Source organism: Carassius gibelio, chromosome A15 (genome assembly GCF_023724105.1).
Source record: "Carassius gibelio isolate Cgi1373 ecotype wild population from Czech Republic chromosome A15, carGib1.2-hapl.c, whole genome shotgun sequence".
Classification (NCBI taxonomy): Eukaryota; Metazoa; Chordata; class Actinopteri; order Cypriniformes; family Cyprinidae; genus Carassius; species Carassius gibelio.
In genome coordinates, this window is record NC_068385.1 from 19,644,087 (window position 1) to 19,663,275 (window position 19,189).

General features: G+C 35.8%; 1 protein-coding gene and 1 long non-coding RNA gene across 2 annotated transcripts in view; one reads left to right on the forward strand and one right to left on the reverse strand.

Moving 5' to 3' along the window:
- The window catches only part of LOC128028691 (mastermind-like protein 2), an 89,680-nt gene that overhangs the window by 4,538 nt on the left and 65,953 nt on the right, over positions 1 to 19,189 (forward strand). The gene's annotated exons all lie outside the window — the stretch shown is intronic.
- On the reverse strand, positions 15,440 to 17,017 carry LOC128028747 (uncharacterized). Its single transcript, XR_008187247.1, has 2 exons — positions 16,803 to 17,017; positions 15,440 to 16,096 (listed from the first exon to the last, which is right to left on the reverse strand). It is a non-coding gene; the product is annotated as an uncharacterized LOC128028747 (long non-coding RNA).

Sequence of the window (19,189 nt, forward strand, 5' to 3'; positions counted from 1 at the left end):
TAAACGTAGTCATTTAGTTCTGTTGTGAAAGCAAACAGTTGAGAAAGAAAAGTATACTGGATCTGGACAGCTCCTAAACTGACAGCAGTCTAATATTCCTGCTGCCTGTCATTTATGTTAATCAAAAAAGAAAAGAGAGTAAATCTCTCACTGCTCTTGACTGGTGACAATAATTATGAAATTTCTATAGTATCAACATTTTTGATGTCATAAAGACAAAGAAATAATCATATCGTGATGTAAGATTTTGGTCATGTCGCCCAGCCCTAGACTTTAATGATGCACTGTTCATTCAGGACTTCACAATTACGTTTCATCAGTCCCTTTGTGATAAATAAGTGCATTGTATTGAATGCGCACTTGTAGTTTACTTTATATCTTAAAAGTATGTATGAAAAATTGTGCTTTCAGATATTAATATTAATTAAATAAAAGGCCACTTAAATGCACTTAAAGGGATCATATGGCGTTGCTAAAAATAATAATTATATGTGTGTTCGGTGTAATGCATTGTGTTTATGTGGTTTAAAGTAAAAAAAAAAAACAACCTCTCTTGTTTTGTTTTCCAAAACCGTACATTATTGTTTCTTCTATTTTTACAAAGCTCATCGTTCTGAAAGGCGAGGTGTAAACATAAAACCATGTCTGCATTTGTGATTGGAGAAACCACAAACATTGTAGGTTACTCTCAGAGGAAATAGACCTTGTCCTCTGTAAAATGCGCAGCACACATCTGAATATTTGGGTTGAAATGTTCTGGAACAGTGTTTAGTTTCTCTTTCACCATGAAACACACTGCATCTCCACGACATGTCGCCAGCGGCAAAAGAGATAATAAAAGTTACCCCTTCTTTCTTTGCGTGAACATTTGGGTGGCGTTATGCGTTATCTTCCCACATCGGGACGTAGACGTGGTGGCGTGTTAGAATGAGCCGTTTTAGATAGGCGTGGTTGACTCTTAACCTTTATAAAGAATATTTATTTGGATTTGAGACTTTAGTCTTTACAACTTTTCAGATCTTCTTCAAGCACCAAGAGCTTGTAACACTCCCAAGAGAAAGGAGAAATTGCTTCATATGACCCCTTTAAACAGAGACACTTTCATGACAAGGTTTCTTAAATGCATGTTTCATTAAATGTTTTACTTTTTAATTTTCAAGAATTATTTTTTAATAATATTTTGTCGTCCTTATAGAAGTACACTTATTATGATGTTAACTAGCATACTAACGCAAAACACTTAATTGTAACTTTTTTTAATTTTTTTTTTACATTTTAACATTTAAAGTTAATATATTTTACTAAGTTGCATCTTCATCCTTACAAATGTGACCAAAAAAAAAAAAAGTTTTAACAATATAATTTTCTTAATAAGTATCCTTTTTAAAAGTATACTGAAGTATAATTTATTTTAACAGAGAAAGACCAATTTCAGTGTTTGCAAACAGTGATGACCTTTTTTGTGGGGAAAAATTTGGTGGGAAAAAATGATCATTGATATTAAGAAATATCAACTCCTCATTGTTTCTCTTTCCCCCTTCGGCTCAGAATCATGAGTTCATAATCAAACTAATTCTTGCTTTTGAATTTGACTGTGAATTTTGGACAAAAACATTTCTTCAAAACATCTTAAGTGTTAAGTAGAAGATTGAAAGCCATGTGAATTTGGAAAAGCATGATGGTGAGTAAATGATGTATTTATTTTTGAGTGAATTGTCCCTTTAAGCAATGCTTTTTGGAAAGACTAAACCTCTAAAACAATGTTTAAGGATGTAGCAACATAATTGGGCATAATTAAGAATGAGAGGCAGGCATTACTCAATAGGTGGAAGAAGGAAATGCCAACGTGTTTCCTGGTGTTACTTGGCTATATTGAAGCTGAAGGTGGCTTCAATTCACTACACCTGAATGTGGAACAATCAGTCCAGCTCATTGGAGGCCACTTGAAGCCCAGTAAATCTATCTGTGGAATATGAATGGGTCCCTAGACAGTTTTTCCCATGGTTGATATTCATGCTGAAATGACAATGAATTAGATGAGCACACACGTTTGGTCAGAAAGCATAAACAATTGGTTAGAAAGTCAAGGATAGGTACACATTTTTCACTGTCAGCATAAGAACTGTCCACTTTGACAGGACGTGTTTTTCTGACTGACATGTCAATTCAGCAACCAAAGTTTGTTTTGCTTCTGGGGTGATTTTGTGAAACTCTTTAGTGTCTTTTAAAGGGGGGGTGAAATGCTCGTTTTCACTCAATATCCTGTTAATCTTGAGTACCTATAGAGTAGTACTGCATCCTTCGTAACTCCAAAAAGTCTTTAGTTTTATTATGTTCATAAGAGAAAGATAGTCTGTACCGATTTTTCCTGGAAAAACACGAGCGCCTGGAGGCGTGACGTCTGGGCGGAGCTAAAGAATCACGAGCGCGAGTAGGCTTTTGCGTTGAGAGCGTTTGGAAGCTGTGGCATTACCGTGAGGAAAAAACCATCATCATCCAAAACAAACCATGGCTAACAGTCAGATTAAGCGTATATTTATGATCCAGAATCAGATCCAGAGGCTGAAATTTAACAAGAGCAGCGTCAGCAACGACGTCTCTATGTTAGTGCTGTGCAAAAAATCGAATGCGATATTCATGTACATCTCATCAGTAAAGAAGCTCCTGTAATTAGAAGTATGGCCGGTGACACACTGGCTGCGTGGCGTGAGCGCCGCATGTCTGAAGCGTCCCAGAAGCGTGGCGGATTCTGTGTCTTTACACACCAGAAGCGTGCCTGACGCGGCGCTGGCGCGCTGCTGCTGTAGAGGGAGACCGTTGACAGACCAGGCTCATGTCTTCATTACAACAATATATACTTTTTTCTACACACCTACACCTCAGCTACTGATAAAGGACACCGTCAAAAGTATTGACGGCGAAATAGATTATGTTTGACAGGTGCAATATTTGAAAATCGATAATTATTATTATTATTTTTTTATTAGCTTTTTAGCAGGGTTGCCTTGGTAAAATTCGAATTTTGGGGGCTAAATATCACATTATTTGTATTGGGGTCGCTGTGACCCGCGGACATGAAAAACAACCACCACAGACTTGGCAACACTGGTTGGCATTTACTACACAGAGCCGTAATTCACTGACAATCTACACAAAATCGATGTTAAAATCGCAAGCGATTCTTTGTCGATTTTGAAAGCGATTTTGCGTTAGCTGTCGGTAGACTACGGCTCTGTGTAGTAACTGCCGCTCCACCTGAACCAGTGTTGCCAAGTCTGCGGTTGTTTTCATGTCTGCGGTTTGAAGCAATCCCAATACCAATTACGTGATATTTAGCCCCTTTTTACCAGGGAAACCCTTCCCAAAAATGAATATTTTAACCCCGGGAAGCAATTTTTATCGGGGAACCTCCCGGAAACGCGATTGGGCTAGTTTTGGACTAGTTTTAAGAAGCAACTGGGCAGGATTTGTTGTGAAAACCTGGCAACCCTGATCTGAATGCACATGCTGGAGATATACTACTAATCACAGGAGCGTCTTTACTGATCTGAGGTGCATGGAAATCGCATTCGATTTTTTGCACAGCCCTAGTATGTATTGAAACGGTATATATTTGCTTAGCGGTTTTGGAAAATGACTTAAGTTCCACTTTATTTCGTCTTTTTTTTTTTTTTTTTTAAGCTGTACATGTGGAAAGTGCAGTTTGATGACAACATCGTATGTTGTTTACTTGATGTGCTTACACTCCTATAGCTAAGTTATCAACACTAAGATATTTTAATCAGTTTTAATCACCGCCTGCGGTTCCAACACACGATCGTGACCCTTTTTCGTTGGGACTGCATTATCCTTAAGAAATAAACGATGTGCAAATCCGGCGTCAAACTGGGCCTTGTTTGTAAAACAAGCATCTTTGAAATGCAGGGAACAAACAAAAACACTTGCACAACTCCGTTGATGCTCTGTAAAAATAAACTCCATCCACTGGTCCCTTAATGCTGTTTTTTTTTTTTTTTTTGGTAATCTGTGCAGGGTTGTCTTGCCCTGGCAACCAAAAACACACTTCTTTTGTGACATTTCAGTCTCTCGCTCTGATCAGTGAAGTCTGTTGTGCTCTCAGTGCTCTGCTATACGGGAGCGCGCTCTTCCGGCAGAAGTGCCTCAGGACCCATATAAGGAAATTCCGCTCCATCTTACGTCACACAGAGCCATACTCGAAAAAAACTTTCCGAAACTTGTGACAAACCGGAAGAGGTATTTTTGGAACAGAAATACTCCTTCAAACGTACAACTTAATTTTTGAAACTTTGTCCATGTTTAGCATGGGAATCCAACTCTTTAACAGTGTAAAAAACTCAGTATACATGAAATAGCATTTCACCCCCCCCCCCCCTTTAAAGATTTGATATCAATAATCTGGCAATCGCCATCCAAACCAATGAGACAATTCTCAAAAGCACTCATTTTATTTACCTGATACTTCATAAAGATGACATTGTTTCCAGACGGACCGGACCATTTTCTGTGTGTGTCATGCATTCGACAGGCAGCAGATAGATTGCGGTTGAGTATTTTGAAGGATAGAGGGCTTGTTGATCATTTTAATCTCAGTTACGTGCAGCAACAAATGCATTATACGCATTAAATGTGACCTATAAAACAAGATAAAATTATACAAGTGGAAGATTGAGAGATAACTAGAGTTTTTTCAGAAACTCAAGTAGGATTGCTCATGCTTCTTAAATCAAAAGCATTCCCTCCTCATCCACGCTGGCTCTCCTAGTGGTTTCTTTGTGAGGTGCGCCTTGTGTATACCTCATGTTTTATTCACAGTCTGAGACATGACTGGGGCTTTGAAGAGTGCTGAAACCATTCGCCATATACATCCCTACCTCCATTTGCACAACATAATGGCTGTTGGTAAACATCACCCCCTCAGCATGTAGTATCAGCCTCTGTTACCTAAATTCAGAGTTTTATTTTATTATAGTAAAACAAGGGAAACGATTAAACAAAAAACAAAAAAAAAAACTTCTAGGCTGTTGAAAACATGTAAAATATCTAAAAAAAACTATTTAATGACATCTTTTTACCAAGTACTATCAAGGTAAGTTACAGTTACCAAATGTCTGAGGATTAAACTAATAATTATAGCTATTCGCCATATATTTAAAATGCATATATGTGTGTATATATATATATATATATATATATATATATATATATATATATATATGATTTCGGGCAGTAATCTTTTTAAAACGCTAAGAATCGAATGAAATCGCGTATCTATAGCGATTCAATGCTTTCAACATATATACACATTAAATGACTAAAAGCACAAATTATTGGAGACATTGAACAGACAATATTGTCACCACTGGTGAGGAACATATGATAAGTTTTCATGTCTAAATCCTGTGCTGATAATTCTTTTTTTCTCCCAATATTTAAGCAGTATGACTTTCATCACAATTCTGTAAAGCTGAAAGCAACCGATAAACCAAAGACAACTTCATGATGATCATTCAAATGTTAAAAGAAAAAAAGTGTGATATAATCTGCTATCTCAAGCTTGTTATTCAGCAATACACAAATGCTTAAATGTTTGCTGTGAAATAATATTGTAATTGTTTAGAATCATGTTACTTTGAGTTATTAAAAGGGTCAAAAGCCCAACTAAAGCAAACACTTATCTCCATGATGGTGGCATAATTTTAACCAATAAAACATACACAACTGATCCTCTGTAATTCTAAATAACAGCAGGGGTTCATCACTAATGCACAATCATCATTTAATTAGTCACTTAATTATCTCATTAACTTTAACTCTTTGAGGACTTGGGATTTGACTTGAGACTTGCTTGTGACTTGAAAGGAATTAATTGGTTCTCCTCTGATGAAATCAGCTGTTGAGTTCATTGGTGCAATAAACATTTGGCAGGACGAATACTTTCTGACCCCTGGACTACCCACCTCTGTGGTTTATCCAAATTAGGATATACTTCAATTTTATGTTTTTGTTGTTTGTTTTGTTTTGTTTGGCAGCTGCTGCCATTCATTTGACCGTTTTTAAGAAAATAATAAATGAATTAGACAGGCAGTTCTAGTTCCCAGCATGCTTTGCATGGGACTGGATAAGGAAAATAAATGTTGAAATTAAGTGATTTTTTTTTTTGTTTTCATTGGGAAAGGGAAAGACCTATTAGTGTTTAATGCTGTTTTGTTTGACATTTAAAATATTTTTTATAATGCATAAATTTTGTAAGTTTTTGTAGTTACCATTGTGTTTTTGTGGTTACTTTTTTTTGGCCACCATTTACGATTTTGGAGATTTTTCTTTTACTGTTTAATTACAGATTATTTCTGTAATTTTACATACCTTTGTATGTAATTTAAGAAAAAGAAAAAACAAGAAACACTATTTCTCTACAAAAAAAAAAAGAAAAAAAGAAAGAAAATGAATTACTGTAATGTATTGTTAAATTAAATTCATGCATTTAAAAGACACTTTTTATCCAAAGCGACTTTCAGTGCATTCAGGATAACAACTTGTGTTCCCTGGGAATTGGACCCACAACCTTGTGCCACTAATGCAATGCTCTACCACTTGAGCCACAAGAACACTATTGTTACTATTACACTATTATTAATGTAACTTAAAATAACAGCTAATTTGTTAATTTACAGATACTGTTCATTTTACAGAGTTTTGACTACAGTTTAAAATAAAAGAAAACATCATCTTTGAACCACTCAGCAGCAGTGCAGTCCTTTTTGAAGCGAAACGCTTCTGATGCTGTCTGTAGTTCAAGAGTGTCTTGACACAAGGAATGCGAAGCTGAAAACCATGTCTTTCATACGTCTGTGTGTAGTGGTTCTTGAAGCACTGACTCCAGCTGCAGTCCACTCTTTGTGAATCTCCCCCACATTTTTGAATGGGCTTTGTTTCACAATCCTCTCTAGGGTGCGGTTATCCCTATTGCTTTTACACAATGCTTTTTTTTTCTACCACATCTTTTCCTTCACTTCTCCTCTCTATTAATGTGCTTGGACACAGAGCTCTGTGAACAGCCAGCCTCTTTTGCAATGACCTTTTGTGTCTTGTCCTCCTTGTGCAAGGTGTCAATGGTCGTCTTTTGGACAACTGTCAACTCAGCAGTCTTCCCCATGATTGTGTAGTCTACAGAACTAGACTGAGAGACCATTTAAAGGCTCTGCAGGTGTTTTGAGTGAATTAGCTGATTAGAGTGTGGCACCAGGTGTCTTCAATATTCAACCTTTTCACAATAGTCTAATTTTCTGAGACACTGAATTCGGATTTTCCTTAGTTATCAGTTATAAAAATCTAAATTAAAATAAATAATCATTTGAAATATATCAGTCTGTGTGTAATGAATGAATATAATGAATGGATATAATATACAAGTTTTAATTTTTGAAATGGAATTACTGAAATAAATGCACTTGATGATATTCTAATTATATGACCAGCACCTGTGTGTATATATATATATTAGTTGCTGCATACTTAATTTAAGTATTATTATATTTAATAATAATTTATTTCTAATGCAGTGTGGGGAATATTCCTGTCGGAATGCAGAGTGGGGAAGAGCTGTGTTGACTTTTCTTCGCACCAGCAAGTGGTTGTGAATTTGTAAGACACATTTAAGCTTAGTATTTAGCACAGAAAGCACACAGAGCACTCTGATGTCTGTCAGGTTTTTCCTGCCCACCTAAATAAAACAGAGCAGAATAAAGAGGTGAAGTGTTTGAGGGGGTGGTTCACTATATCTTTCGACAAGTCTTGTGCTCTGTAGAACTCACCTGAAATCCAACCCCTGTGGGAAACTGCATCCTCAGGTGTGTATGCAAGGGCCCTGAGTGGATGATAAAAATCTGTGGCTCTTTCCTGCAAAAACAACAACCCACAAAACCCCCAATCCCACAAAATATGTCTTTGTGAATGTTCAGTTCTGCATACAGTACGTGGGAGTTGCATAAATGAACAATATGACTCAAATATCCACAGTCCCCTGTGTAATCACTTACCCTTTCACTTTACATCATTACATAATTTAACTGTAAACAACATCAGATTAAATCTATTATCAAAGTTTTGTCATGCTCTAACCAATAACATCTGCATTTAATGATACATATGCACTAGATAGATATAGAATGATAGATATAGTTAGTGATTTTAAATGGTTTTCACACACAATTGGAGGTAATAGGAGAAAGATTGATGCTATTATTCCTAAACAAAAGGAGAGCTGACAATTATAGATGGTAAAGATTGTCAAACTTTGCCGTTTCTTCCTGTGTTTAGCACCTGCCAATCTGCATGTACTGTAGATCCCTGATCATTTCAATCTGAACAGTTTACATGACAGTTTTCAGATCAAAATTATTTTTTAATGGCGTAGAAATGTAATGCAGCCTTAGCATGGTGCAGTTAAAAATTAAGGGGTCAGCATCCAGTCCAGGAAATAAGAAAGTGGGGTCCTGATGTCAGTGTTGAACCCCTGGGTGGAATGCCAGGTCAGATCCGGGGCTCTCCGGGTAGATCAGAGATCAGACCTGTTTACATTTCAACTCAGGATATTTCTATCAGGCTGGCCAAACTGCTCCACGTTCCCAGGCTCCTCGCTCACAGCCCTGAAAAAGAGCACAAGCCCTGTTTGTTTCTCCTTTCCCTCCATGCTCTTGTCCCTCCCTCCTGCTTCTCTTTCTCCCCCTCGCTGCCTCCCGGGTCAAAGTCAAAGTACAGCTACAGCAGAGAGTGGGGGGCAAAAAGCCTCATTCCTTATATTCAGTATTGCTACGCCCCATCTAGGGTAAAGGTGCAACATGAAAGAGTACAACACAGAAGAATTGTTAAAAAATAAATAAAATGAATTAGCAGTATTTTAACGAGCACAATGGTTTTACAACTAGGGAATTTTAGCTTCAGGAGCCGACGTCCAAAATAACAAACAAAAAACAACTAATTTATACATCTCTAACTACATTTGTTCACAAAATACAATTACTTCCCTATACCTCTCTATCCATAAACAATCAATGAAAGGTTTTTACAAAAACAGCTTCTCCAGAACGTTAAATGTTGAAACATTCGTCAAAGTATTAAAGTTAGTTATTGTAAGATAACTTTTGGACAAAACTGTACTGCTCTGCAACCGGACTTCTGATTTCAGCTCTCATTTCCTGTAAAGAAAACCAACACCACACACTTGCAGTTCATAGATGCTTGTTCTAGTTTTTGTATGATGTTGCATCGATCATGAAACATGGCCTGTCTGTCAATCACAGAACACAATCCCAGTACCTTCATTAAGAGTATCAAAAAGTCCAACATTTTGACCTCTGGTGGCTTCTGCTGTTTTTTTGTTTGTAGTAATATGTCTATGGAGATGCTAATCTGTTTAAAGGCCTACACTGACATTAACCCTCAAAGACCGAGACAGCTGCCCACGGCTAAAGATAACTGTTGTTCTTAGATACTTAAAGGTCCCATGACATGGATTATTTCCTTTTCTTTAAATGCTTTTTAATGATTCCTTAGGTGTATTTATATTGTTAGTATGATTTTTACATTTAAAATTTAGAAATAAAAAGAGTTTTTATATCCTGACATTAGCCCTCTGGCTTGAATGCTCTGTTTGAAGGGGTGTGTCTGCTGTGAGACTCCGAGTAAACCACAACTGTTGTGATTGGCTGACATCTTTGCATTCGAAATGCATATTACATTTCGGAATATATATAATATATTACTAATCACTAATATATATATTACTATTACAGCTGTCGAGATTAACGATTAACGAATCGTGGAAGTGTTGATTATATAATTATTTTTTCGATCTTTTCCCCATCACATGAAAGGCTGCAGTGATGAGCATTGAGTAGACAGAGTCTGTTTATCGCGTGGATGCAGTGATCTCGTCATTATTGCAACACATTTTCTCTCACAAAATGCTTTCACTGCAGCTAACAGCAAACACATGGATACAGTAAGAGCTCCGTTGTGCAGCATAACAGCATCATTCATTGTAACGGCAGTTTGGGCAAGTGTGCAGATATACTCGCGATGTGTAACAGCTCCGGAAAAAAGTGAGCGTTCTTTGATCGCTCTCTGTAGTTAAATCACAATTTAAATAACAGATTTGTTTCATGCTACTAAGAGAAACAACGTGAAGTTGATCGTTTAGTCACTGGCTTGATTCACTGATGCATAAACAGTATAAAACGATTTAGAAAGAAAGTCTGTGTGAACTTGAATGATTAGCTACACATCAGAGATCACTGATCATCGATCAGGCATTAATGAACACTAGGGGTGTAACGGTTCACAAAATTCACATTTCGGTTCGATACGATTCACTGGTGTCTCGGTTCGGTTCGGTACGTTTTAGATACAGCAAAAATAAAAAATTGGCAGATACATTTCCTTGATTTAAAAAATATATATTTATTAAAACTAACAAAGTATGTTTTTTTGTTTTTTTACATTGAACAATGATGGAGCTATTCTTTACCCATCTTCTATGGTGTTTTCTTAGCAACATACTGTATAAAACAAAAAGGTCCTTATAAAAAGAAAATGAAAATGTTATATTGTTGTAGTAGTTATGAACAAATACAAAGATTTAACTTTTTATATGGAACTCTATAACTCTTTATATTGAGTGTGTTTTTACTCAATTGGTTCTCTATAGGGCTTATGTTTTTTGGAACAAAGCAGGAATTACGGTCTGGCTGAAATGGGCTCGTGAAGGAATATTGTAACGAGGCTCAATTACATTAAGCATGTTCTTAAAACCTTGCGCTCGCTCACTCAGTACGCGCTGAAGACTCGTTGCAAAATGGCTAAAGGGTCTTTCACACAGGACGCGGTATGCACGGCGCGGGACCCTGGCTCAGCGTTGCCTTCCAGATACAACGCGATTTGCGCTGCACTATGCCAAGAGCAAAGTAGGTGGAGTTTTCAAAACTGCCCGTGCATACGTTCTAACAGTTCTATCTAATAACGTGCAGGCCTGTTAATTGTATCGTACTGCTCAGGAAATTCCGACACAGTACAGTACTAGTCCATTTTGATTTCCGTGCTTGTTTGGATGCCCCGATCGATTGGTAAAGTGCACCCAAACACCAGACCTGTTGGAGGATCTTCTATTTCTGGTCTGTTAAACGCATTGGCCACCGCGTACCGTGCATGAACTGTTCGCTCACTCAGCGCGTACTGAGTGAGCGAGAGCCTGACTGAGTAGCCTAACATAAACATATAAGTTGGTGTTTTTTTCTTCTTCGGGGGTGTCAGGGGCGTTGCCTGTTACGTCGTTTGGGTTATTGGGCTACCTTGTTGAACGCATATCATTATATTTCACAATTTTTTATTTATTTTCCAAATATAATTAGTTAGTCCAATGAACCGTTCGAACGGTTCAATACGAATACGCGTATCGTTACACCCCTAATGAACACTGTTACTCACTGTTTGTGCCGGTGCTGTCGAATCCATATCATAAAAGTCTGTTTGTAAAGCCTATGGTGACATTGTGACTGAATTATATGTAATTATTTGGGCGGGCAAAGCAGAGAAAGGGGAGGTAACAATTCTCGTTACAACGTCACAACGAGGAGATTCAAGATCAACCCGTTTGAGCTTCCATTTTCTCAAAGGCAGAGAAAGATAGAAAAATCTCAATTTACACCAATTCAAATTTCTAGAAACTTGGGGACCATATACAGGCTAGGGGAACTCATATCAATGTTAAAAAACCTCAGAAAATGAAATTTTCATGTCATAGGACCTTTAATAACTTTTGAACCGCTAATCCTAATTGATTTGAAAAGTGCTGTAAAGCGGAGATTCTCTCTTCTCTCATTTGGATATTCAGAGGCTCCATGTACGTGATTACATCATCACATTTTGACAACATTGATTGGTCAGAAGAAACCAATGCATTTCATTCCTCTGAGCCAAACAGGAATGATTGTTGATGGTTAGTCCCACCCCGTGCCCAGATTGGTTCAAACTGTCCCATATTCAACCAAAAAACATATGTTTTGATCTTTTGAACAGCTTTTTAACATATTTATTTGGAAATATGAATGAACGCAAAGTTAAAGTGAAATTAACTCTGCTGGGAGTACATGTTGAGACCACACTCAAGAGTGTGAAAGTGTTAAAATAGGAGTGTTAAATTAACACTGAAGCAGAGTTTAAGTTAATGAGATAATTAAGTGATTAACTGAGTGATGATTGACCATTATTGACGAGACCTGATGTTAACGTGCAGAATCAACAAAGACGAAAATAACTATTTTTATAGTGACACCATTATAGTGGTCAGTGTTTGCTTTAGTTAGGCTCTTGTCCCCTAAAATGTTAAAGTCAGATTTTAACTGGCTGTTATAACTGAGTTATAAAGCTGATGGACAAGCAAAGACTATTGTTATTCCTGAATTACTGAGTTAAAGTTACAATGTTGATTATTGCAGCCCTATTATTCTTCAACAAAGTATTTCCAGCATTTTAAATACTATCTGAGGAATTTCTTAAAAGTTGTTTGTTCAAAAATCTTTCAAAAGAGTCCTCACGTTAGACGTGCAAACATCAAGAATCAACCTGTGAATCTCAACAATGGTGAAAATAAAAAAAGCATGTTGCAGTGCATTCTGGGTGCCACCTATCAAAATTCATCCATGGCTCCCATGATGCATTGCGGCATGAATAAATTATTAGCTGAATTGTTTCAGTAATTTCCTCTATTCTTACTATTCTATTTTTGTTTTTTACGTTTCTTTTAGTAGTTTGTTTTCTAATGTTTAGAGTTGTTCTGTATTTCTGAATATGCTGTTTGTCACCGTTGTTGAGATTCCTACACTCATTTTTGATGTATGTGTGTGCCTAAAACATGCTTTTTTATATATATAAATATATATAACCAGAACAACTTTCAAGAAACTCTTTTAAATAACTGGTGCTGTACAATCACAGGGTTAGTATAATCAATGAGGTCAATCAAATCTGTTTAGGCTTTAATTAATGGTGGTTTGGTGATTCATGTCAAATGCCCATGTTTTGATTTTTTCTTGTCTATTTGTTACAATTCATTTTGCAACAGCCAAACCAAATCTGATTTTAAAATCTAAGGCTCAAGAGCCCAACTAAAGCAAACACTGACCACTATAATGGTGACATAAAATAGTGATTTCATCTTTGTTGACTCTGCATGTTAACATCAGCTCTAGTCAATAATGGTCAATCATCCCTCAATTAATCACTTAATTATCTCATTAACTTTAACTCTGCTTCAGTGTTAATTTAACACTCCTATTTTAACACTTTCACACTCTTGAGTGTGGTCTCACATGTAGTCCCAGCAGAGTTAATTTCACTCTGGATTTTTGTGCTGTGAAGGCTGTTGTGCGTGCATGAAAACAAACACATATGACCATTGGCTTTATGCATGAGAAAACTTTCTGGAAAAAGCTCAGAAAAACACACGACAGAGTACTTAGACATTAAACAAACGAAAAACAATGATGAAACACTGGTACATGTCTGATAAAGCACTGGAATTTATGACTTCGCGTCACTAGGTGATGTCCCGGTAAAATCAATTATGAAGCAGATTACAGCCAGTGGATCGATCATTTATATTATGTATATGGAGTAAATAATTCTTGTATAGTTCATAAAGATAATTTTCTAAAAAAATTCACTCTGAAGTTTCTCACTCATTTTGTGTGTAATTTGTGAATCAATTGTATTGTTGCAGGAGACAATTTGTGCAATTGTTTTTACTACTTGCTGCATGGTTTGTGTTTATTGTTCATACTCGTATTGAAAATATATTTCTCTGAACAAAAAAAATATATATATATATATTTAATTTTTTGTTTGGTTCCTTCATGTTTTTGGACACATCTCTATTGTTAGTCAACAAAATAGGCCTGTTTTTCACATAAAAGTGCAGATAACAATCTTGTAATAAATGTCTATAATTTGCAAAATTTTATTTGGAAGTGAAAAACACTAACTTTATAAAGAAAAATATCCAAACTTTAGGAGTTTCTGTTTGAGTACACAGTAAAAAAACAAAAAACAAACAATTGTTGCTTGTGTTTCTATTAAAATTTTGTAATTTCATTAATTCTTAGAGAAAACAAAATGAAAATTAGGACTTTAAATTAGTTAGACTTAAACTTCAAGTTCTCCTGTTTTTAATGATATATGGCACTTGATGCTGACTGCTAGAACAGGTCTGAAAAACAAAGAAAAGTGCAGGTGTATCAGGTGCCCCAAACATGTTCTAGGGTTAAAGGGATAGTTCATCCAGGAAATTAGCCTTTAGAAAAAAAAAAAAAAGAATAAAAAAATACATAACAATACTCACCTGAATGTTTTTCAAAATCCAAATGACTTTGTTCCTTATGTGAAACAAAAACGTAAGAGATTTAACAGAATGACCTAGCTGCTCTTTTTCCATACAATTAAAAAAGTAGACTAGAGCAGGGACTGTCAAGGTCCAAAAAGGTATCATAAAAATCATAAAAGGTCTTTGTGCAAATGCAGAAAGGTAAATTTAAGGGCATGTTTGTTTGTCGTCTCTGAATTTTATGCAGCTGTTCTTTTATGCAACAGTTCTCAGCTGTTGACTTGCTGCCAAATACATTTGGGCATTCATAAGATTTGTTAATTTGTTCTGTTGGTTGCATCTAGGAGATATATATATATATATATATATATATGTATGTGTGTATGTATGTATGTGTGTGTTCGTGTGTGTGTGTGTGTGTTTCACTTTGTTGCCCGTTTTAGCATGCCAGAAGTGTGTAGGGCAAAAAAAAAATCTTAAGCATCTCCACTTTGTATCTCACATTCTTAGAAGCCTAAACAGTGATAGCATTTTCCCGCTCCCTTCAGAATGATACACTCTAAAAACTGCTGGGTTGAAAACAACCCAATTTGGGTTATTTTGACAACCCAGCGCTGGGTCAAAAAGGGACGAACCCAGCGCTGGGTTGTTTTAACCCAACCAGTTGGGTTATCATATTTAACCCAGCCTGCTGGGTTGCCTTTTTTATGGTTTAAAATGACTATATTGCAGGGTTTAAAAAAACAGAGCGGGTGTTTTTTTATCACTGTATTTCAGAAGGAAAACTACTGTATTTAGAAAATGTTCGATATCATTTCGCATGTGCTTGATAAGGCAGCGTTTGTGAGCTCAGCACCGCTCTGCAGCCGTTACCGGAGAAACCTACCTCCCGCTCTTAGCGCCTCCTGCTGGCAGAACATAAACTCGCACTCGAGTGCAGCCATGAGGGGAAACAATGCATTTCTACGTTAAAATTAACCCAAATTGAGCTAGGCATTAAACCTACAAATGTTGTTCATTTTAAATATCACTTTTACACACAAATAATAATTACCAAAAGGAAAATATTTATTAAAAACAAGAGAAAAGTCAAAAAGTAACATGTAAGAAGAAATGCAGAAAAGGATGGCATTAACAGCTACAGAGTTCATAAAGCATTGAACATTTGATGAATATAACTTAAGATCAAATTGGACTTTGTTCAATTGTATATATTGTATAAAAATATACGAAAACACATACAATAAATTTACAATTAGTTAGGTTTTTTTCCAACTATTCTGGCATGACAGTACACAAATAAATCACAACATTAACTTTGATATTATAACCTTTAACAGACGCATGTGTGTGTGTGTGTGTGTGTGTGAAAGAATGTGAGCAGATGTATGAATGACAGAGTGTAAACTCTTCTACTAAACAACACAGAAAAAGCATTTAACTTTTTTTTTTTTTTTACAAATTATACACTTACAGTTTGTTTCATAGTCCATGAATACAGATCATGCATAACGGTCAATTTTCATGATCTCTTTAGCATAACTGATGGAGTCATTAAGAAACCCCATCAGCACAGCATGTGACATCTTCTACATCATCCAGGGCAGCGTCCTCCTTTAAAACCACTGCTGTTTAGGGGAAAGAAGATTCTCCTCTCTGACCAGCATTCATCCTAGTCACCGCCTGTTCTTCATCAGTGGCCTAAGAGAAACACATTTGAAAAAATTAAACATTTAATTAAACTATCCATTTTCAGGTAGAGGTGTATTCACATCCGTAAGGATAGGTAAATAATCGGTTTTAAAGTTTCAACACTTTGTGCGGTTGTTTAATGTCTCAGTCCACCACAGCGCTCCAGAATGCTTTAATGGCAGCACTAGTGTGAGGACATGCGATATTGTTTGAATAAATATTGCTTTCAGAAAGCTTCTTTACTGAAACATTAAAACAGACATGACATTCACATACCTCACAATATTCATGTACATGGAGGGCTGCTCTTCAAACCGTTAGTTCAACAAATAATTAAAATGTTTATAATTTACTCTCCCCATGTTTTTCCAGACTCATACAAACTCTGCTCATTTTTTGGAAAACGTATGAATATATTTAATATTCTCTTTTTGTGTCCTCCATTGCTGGTCTGGGAGAGCAGTATTTTATTTTGAACATACATGTTTGCTATCATATAATTTAAGATGTATTCATATATAAATATCAGAATTTACTTCTACAATAACTCTATATTTATGAAGCTTGAAAATACTGATTATCTAAACTATAAATGGATTAACAAATATTATGAGAAAACTAAAAATATATTAATTTATGTTGTAAAGACAGACAAAAGTCTTATAGGTTTGGAATGACTTGAGGGCAAGTAAATGATTCTTTGTGTGAACTTTACCTCTAAGAGCGAAGACCAAGAATAATGACTCTCCAAATCAGACAACGCCAAAGTTGTTTGAGTTCTGCAATAAAAAACACAGACATCAATGGTCTTAATGAAATGAGCACGTAATCACACTGTTGTTGCATCAAAATGTGAAGTAAACTGGCAGGAGACAACAGAAAAATTTATTTTCTAAAAATAACTTACATAAAATCTCAAAGGAATGATGCTCTCCCATGTCTCTTGCTTTTAACACCTACAAAAACAAAAAACAAACATTATTTTACTCTTAGTAAAAAAACAACAACTGATAACATGAAATTATGAAGTTTACTTGCCTTAAACAATCTTTCCCTCTCTTCAGAAGAAGCTGAGAAAACCACCTCCTCACACAAGCAGACTTCTGTGTCCTTAACTCCAGTTAGTTTGAGTTCTGCAAAGAGGGGCATCAATGGTTTCAATAAAATATTAACATATACATACATATATAAAATCACACTGTTTTTGCATCAAAATGTGGGCAACACTTTAGAATAAGGTTCCATTAGTTAATGTTAGTTCACTACCTTCGTTAACATGAACTAAGCAAGAACAATCCTTCTACAGCATTTATAAGTCTTAGTTCATGTTAACTTCAACATTTACTAATGCATTATTTAAATCAAAAGTTGTGCTTGTTAACATTAGTTAATGCACTGTGAATTACCATGAACTAACAATGAATAACTGTATTTTCATTAACTAACATTAACGAATATGAATAAATACAGTAATAAATGTATTATTCATTGTTTGTTCATGTTAATTAATACATTAACTAACATTAACTAATGGAACCTTATTCTAAAGTGTTACCAAAATGTGAAGTTAACAGGCAGGACACAACAGAAACATTAATTTTCTAAAAAAAAAAAGTAATAATAATTTAACTTACATCAGTCTCAAAAGAATGAAGTTATCTTGTCTCTGGATTTCAACATCTAAAAAAAAACACACACATTATTTTAGTCTTAGTAAAAATAAAGATAACTTGATGTTATTCTGAAGTTTACTCTCCTTAAACCGTCTGTCCCTCTCTTCAGAAGAACACCTCCTCCTCATCCTCACACAGGTCTGTGACTCCTCACACAAACAGCTTCTGTGTCTTTAACTCTCGGCGCGAGGACAATGAAGACCGGAGCTCCACAAGTCTGAAATATTACATGTAAAACATACTTTTAACAGTTACCACTTCAACAGCCTCAAAATAATTATGCTAGTCTTTACTACACAATGCCGTTTCCTTTAGGAGACAAACATACATTCAGTTTAACCGCGAAAAAAAAAGACAAATTCACATGAGCGTAACCGTGACCATAACCGTCTGTTAACGCCTCAAAGAGAACAGATAATGTAAAATATTATGTAAATATGACAAAATACATTCACAGACGTTATATTAAAAGTACATCCTCCGTTCAGTAAGGTTACATGAGGCAGTTAAGACCTGTCAGAGGCGAAAACCGCGTCCGTTTTTTTTTATATATATATAACGTTAAGCTCCTTTGTTTCCGCCTTTCATAAAACCTTCCGCCTTTCATACAACCGGGTAAACAATAAAATATAACTTTACATTTTGAATATTTAACGTTACTTACCATAGTCTTTCACTCGCTTCTCACTTCTATCACGCTGAGAAAATGGCGGCTGCTCGCACTGGAGACGTACGATTTTGACGTGACGTGCGTGCTCTCCTTCACGTCCGCGTCCTCAACCCACCCCGCTGGGTTAAAAAAGAGAGTTATTTTCAACCCAAACTTGGGTTAAAACATCCCAAAGTCCTATCCAACGGCTTCAACCCAGCAGTTGGGTTGAAAAAACAACCCAGCGTTTTTTAGAGTGTATGCTGACTAAAGAATGCTCGATGTAGCATGACCCTGCTTTGGCACTGCTCTGCTGATATCCTCATGATACTTTGTGGGAATACATTATATAATTCATTTCAAAGTCATTACAAGAAAATTGTGATCACACGGAGTCAAACCATTGTGTGACTTTCCAAATTTGACATGTAAATTTACTTCGTTATTAAATATCCAGCTCAGCTCTATGACATGTCTGTGAGCCCTGTGAGGTTTCATTGGTAGTGTTTACTAAGGAAGGCATCACTACTACTGAGGACCAAAATCTTATTTCACGGTATGAGACATTTTATTTCCCGATAACGATATATACCTCGATATAGCTGTTTTTATTTTATTTTTTGTTATAAAAATGTAAGAAAAAAAAAGCAATTTACAAGTACAACAGAACAAATAAATATGAAATAGACTTTAAATTTATTCAGCTAGAGTGGGTTAGATTGATTTAAGAAATATTACAGAACCTGAATAGTGTATGAATAAAACACTGCATAGTTTTCA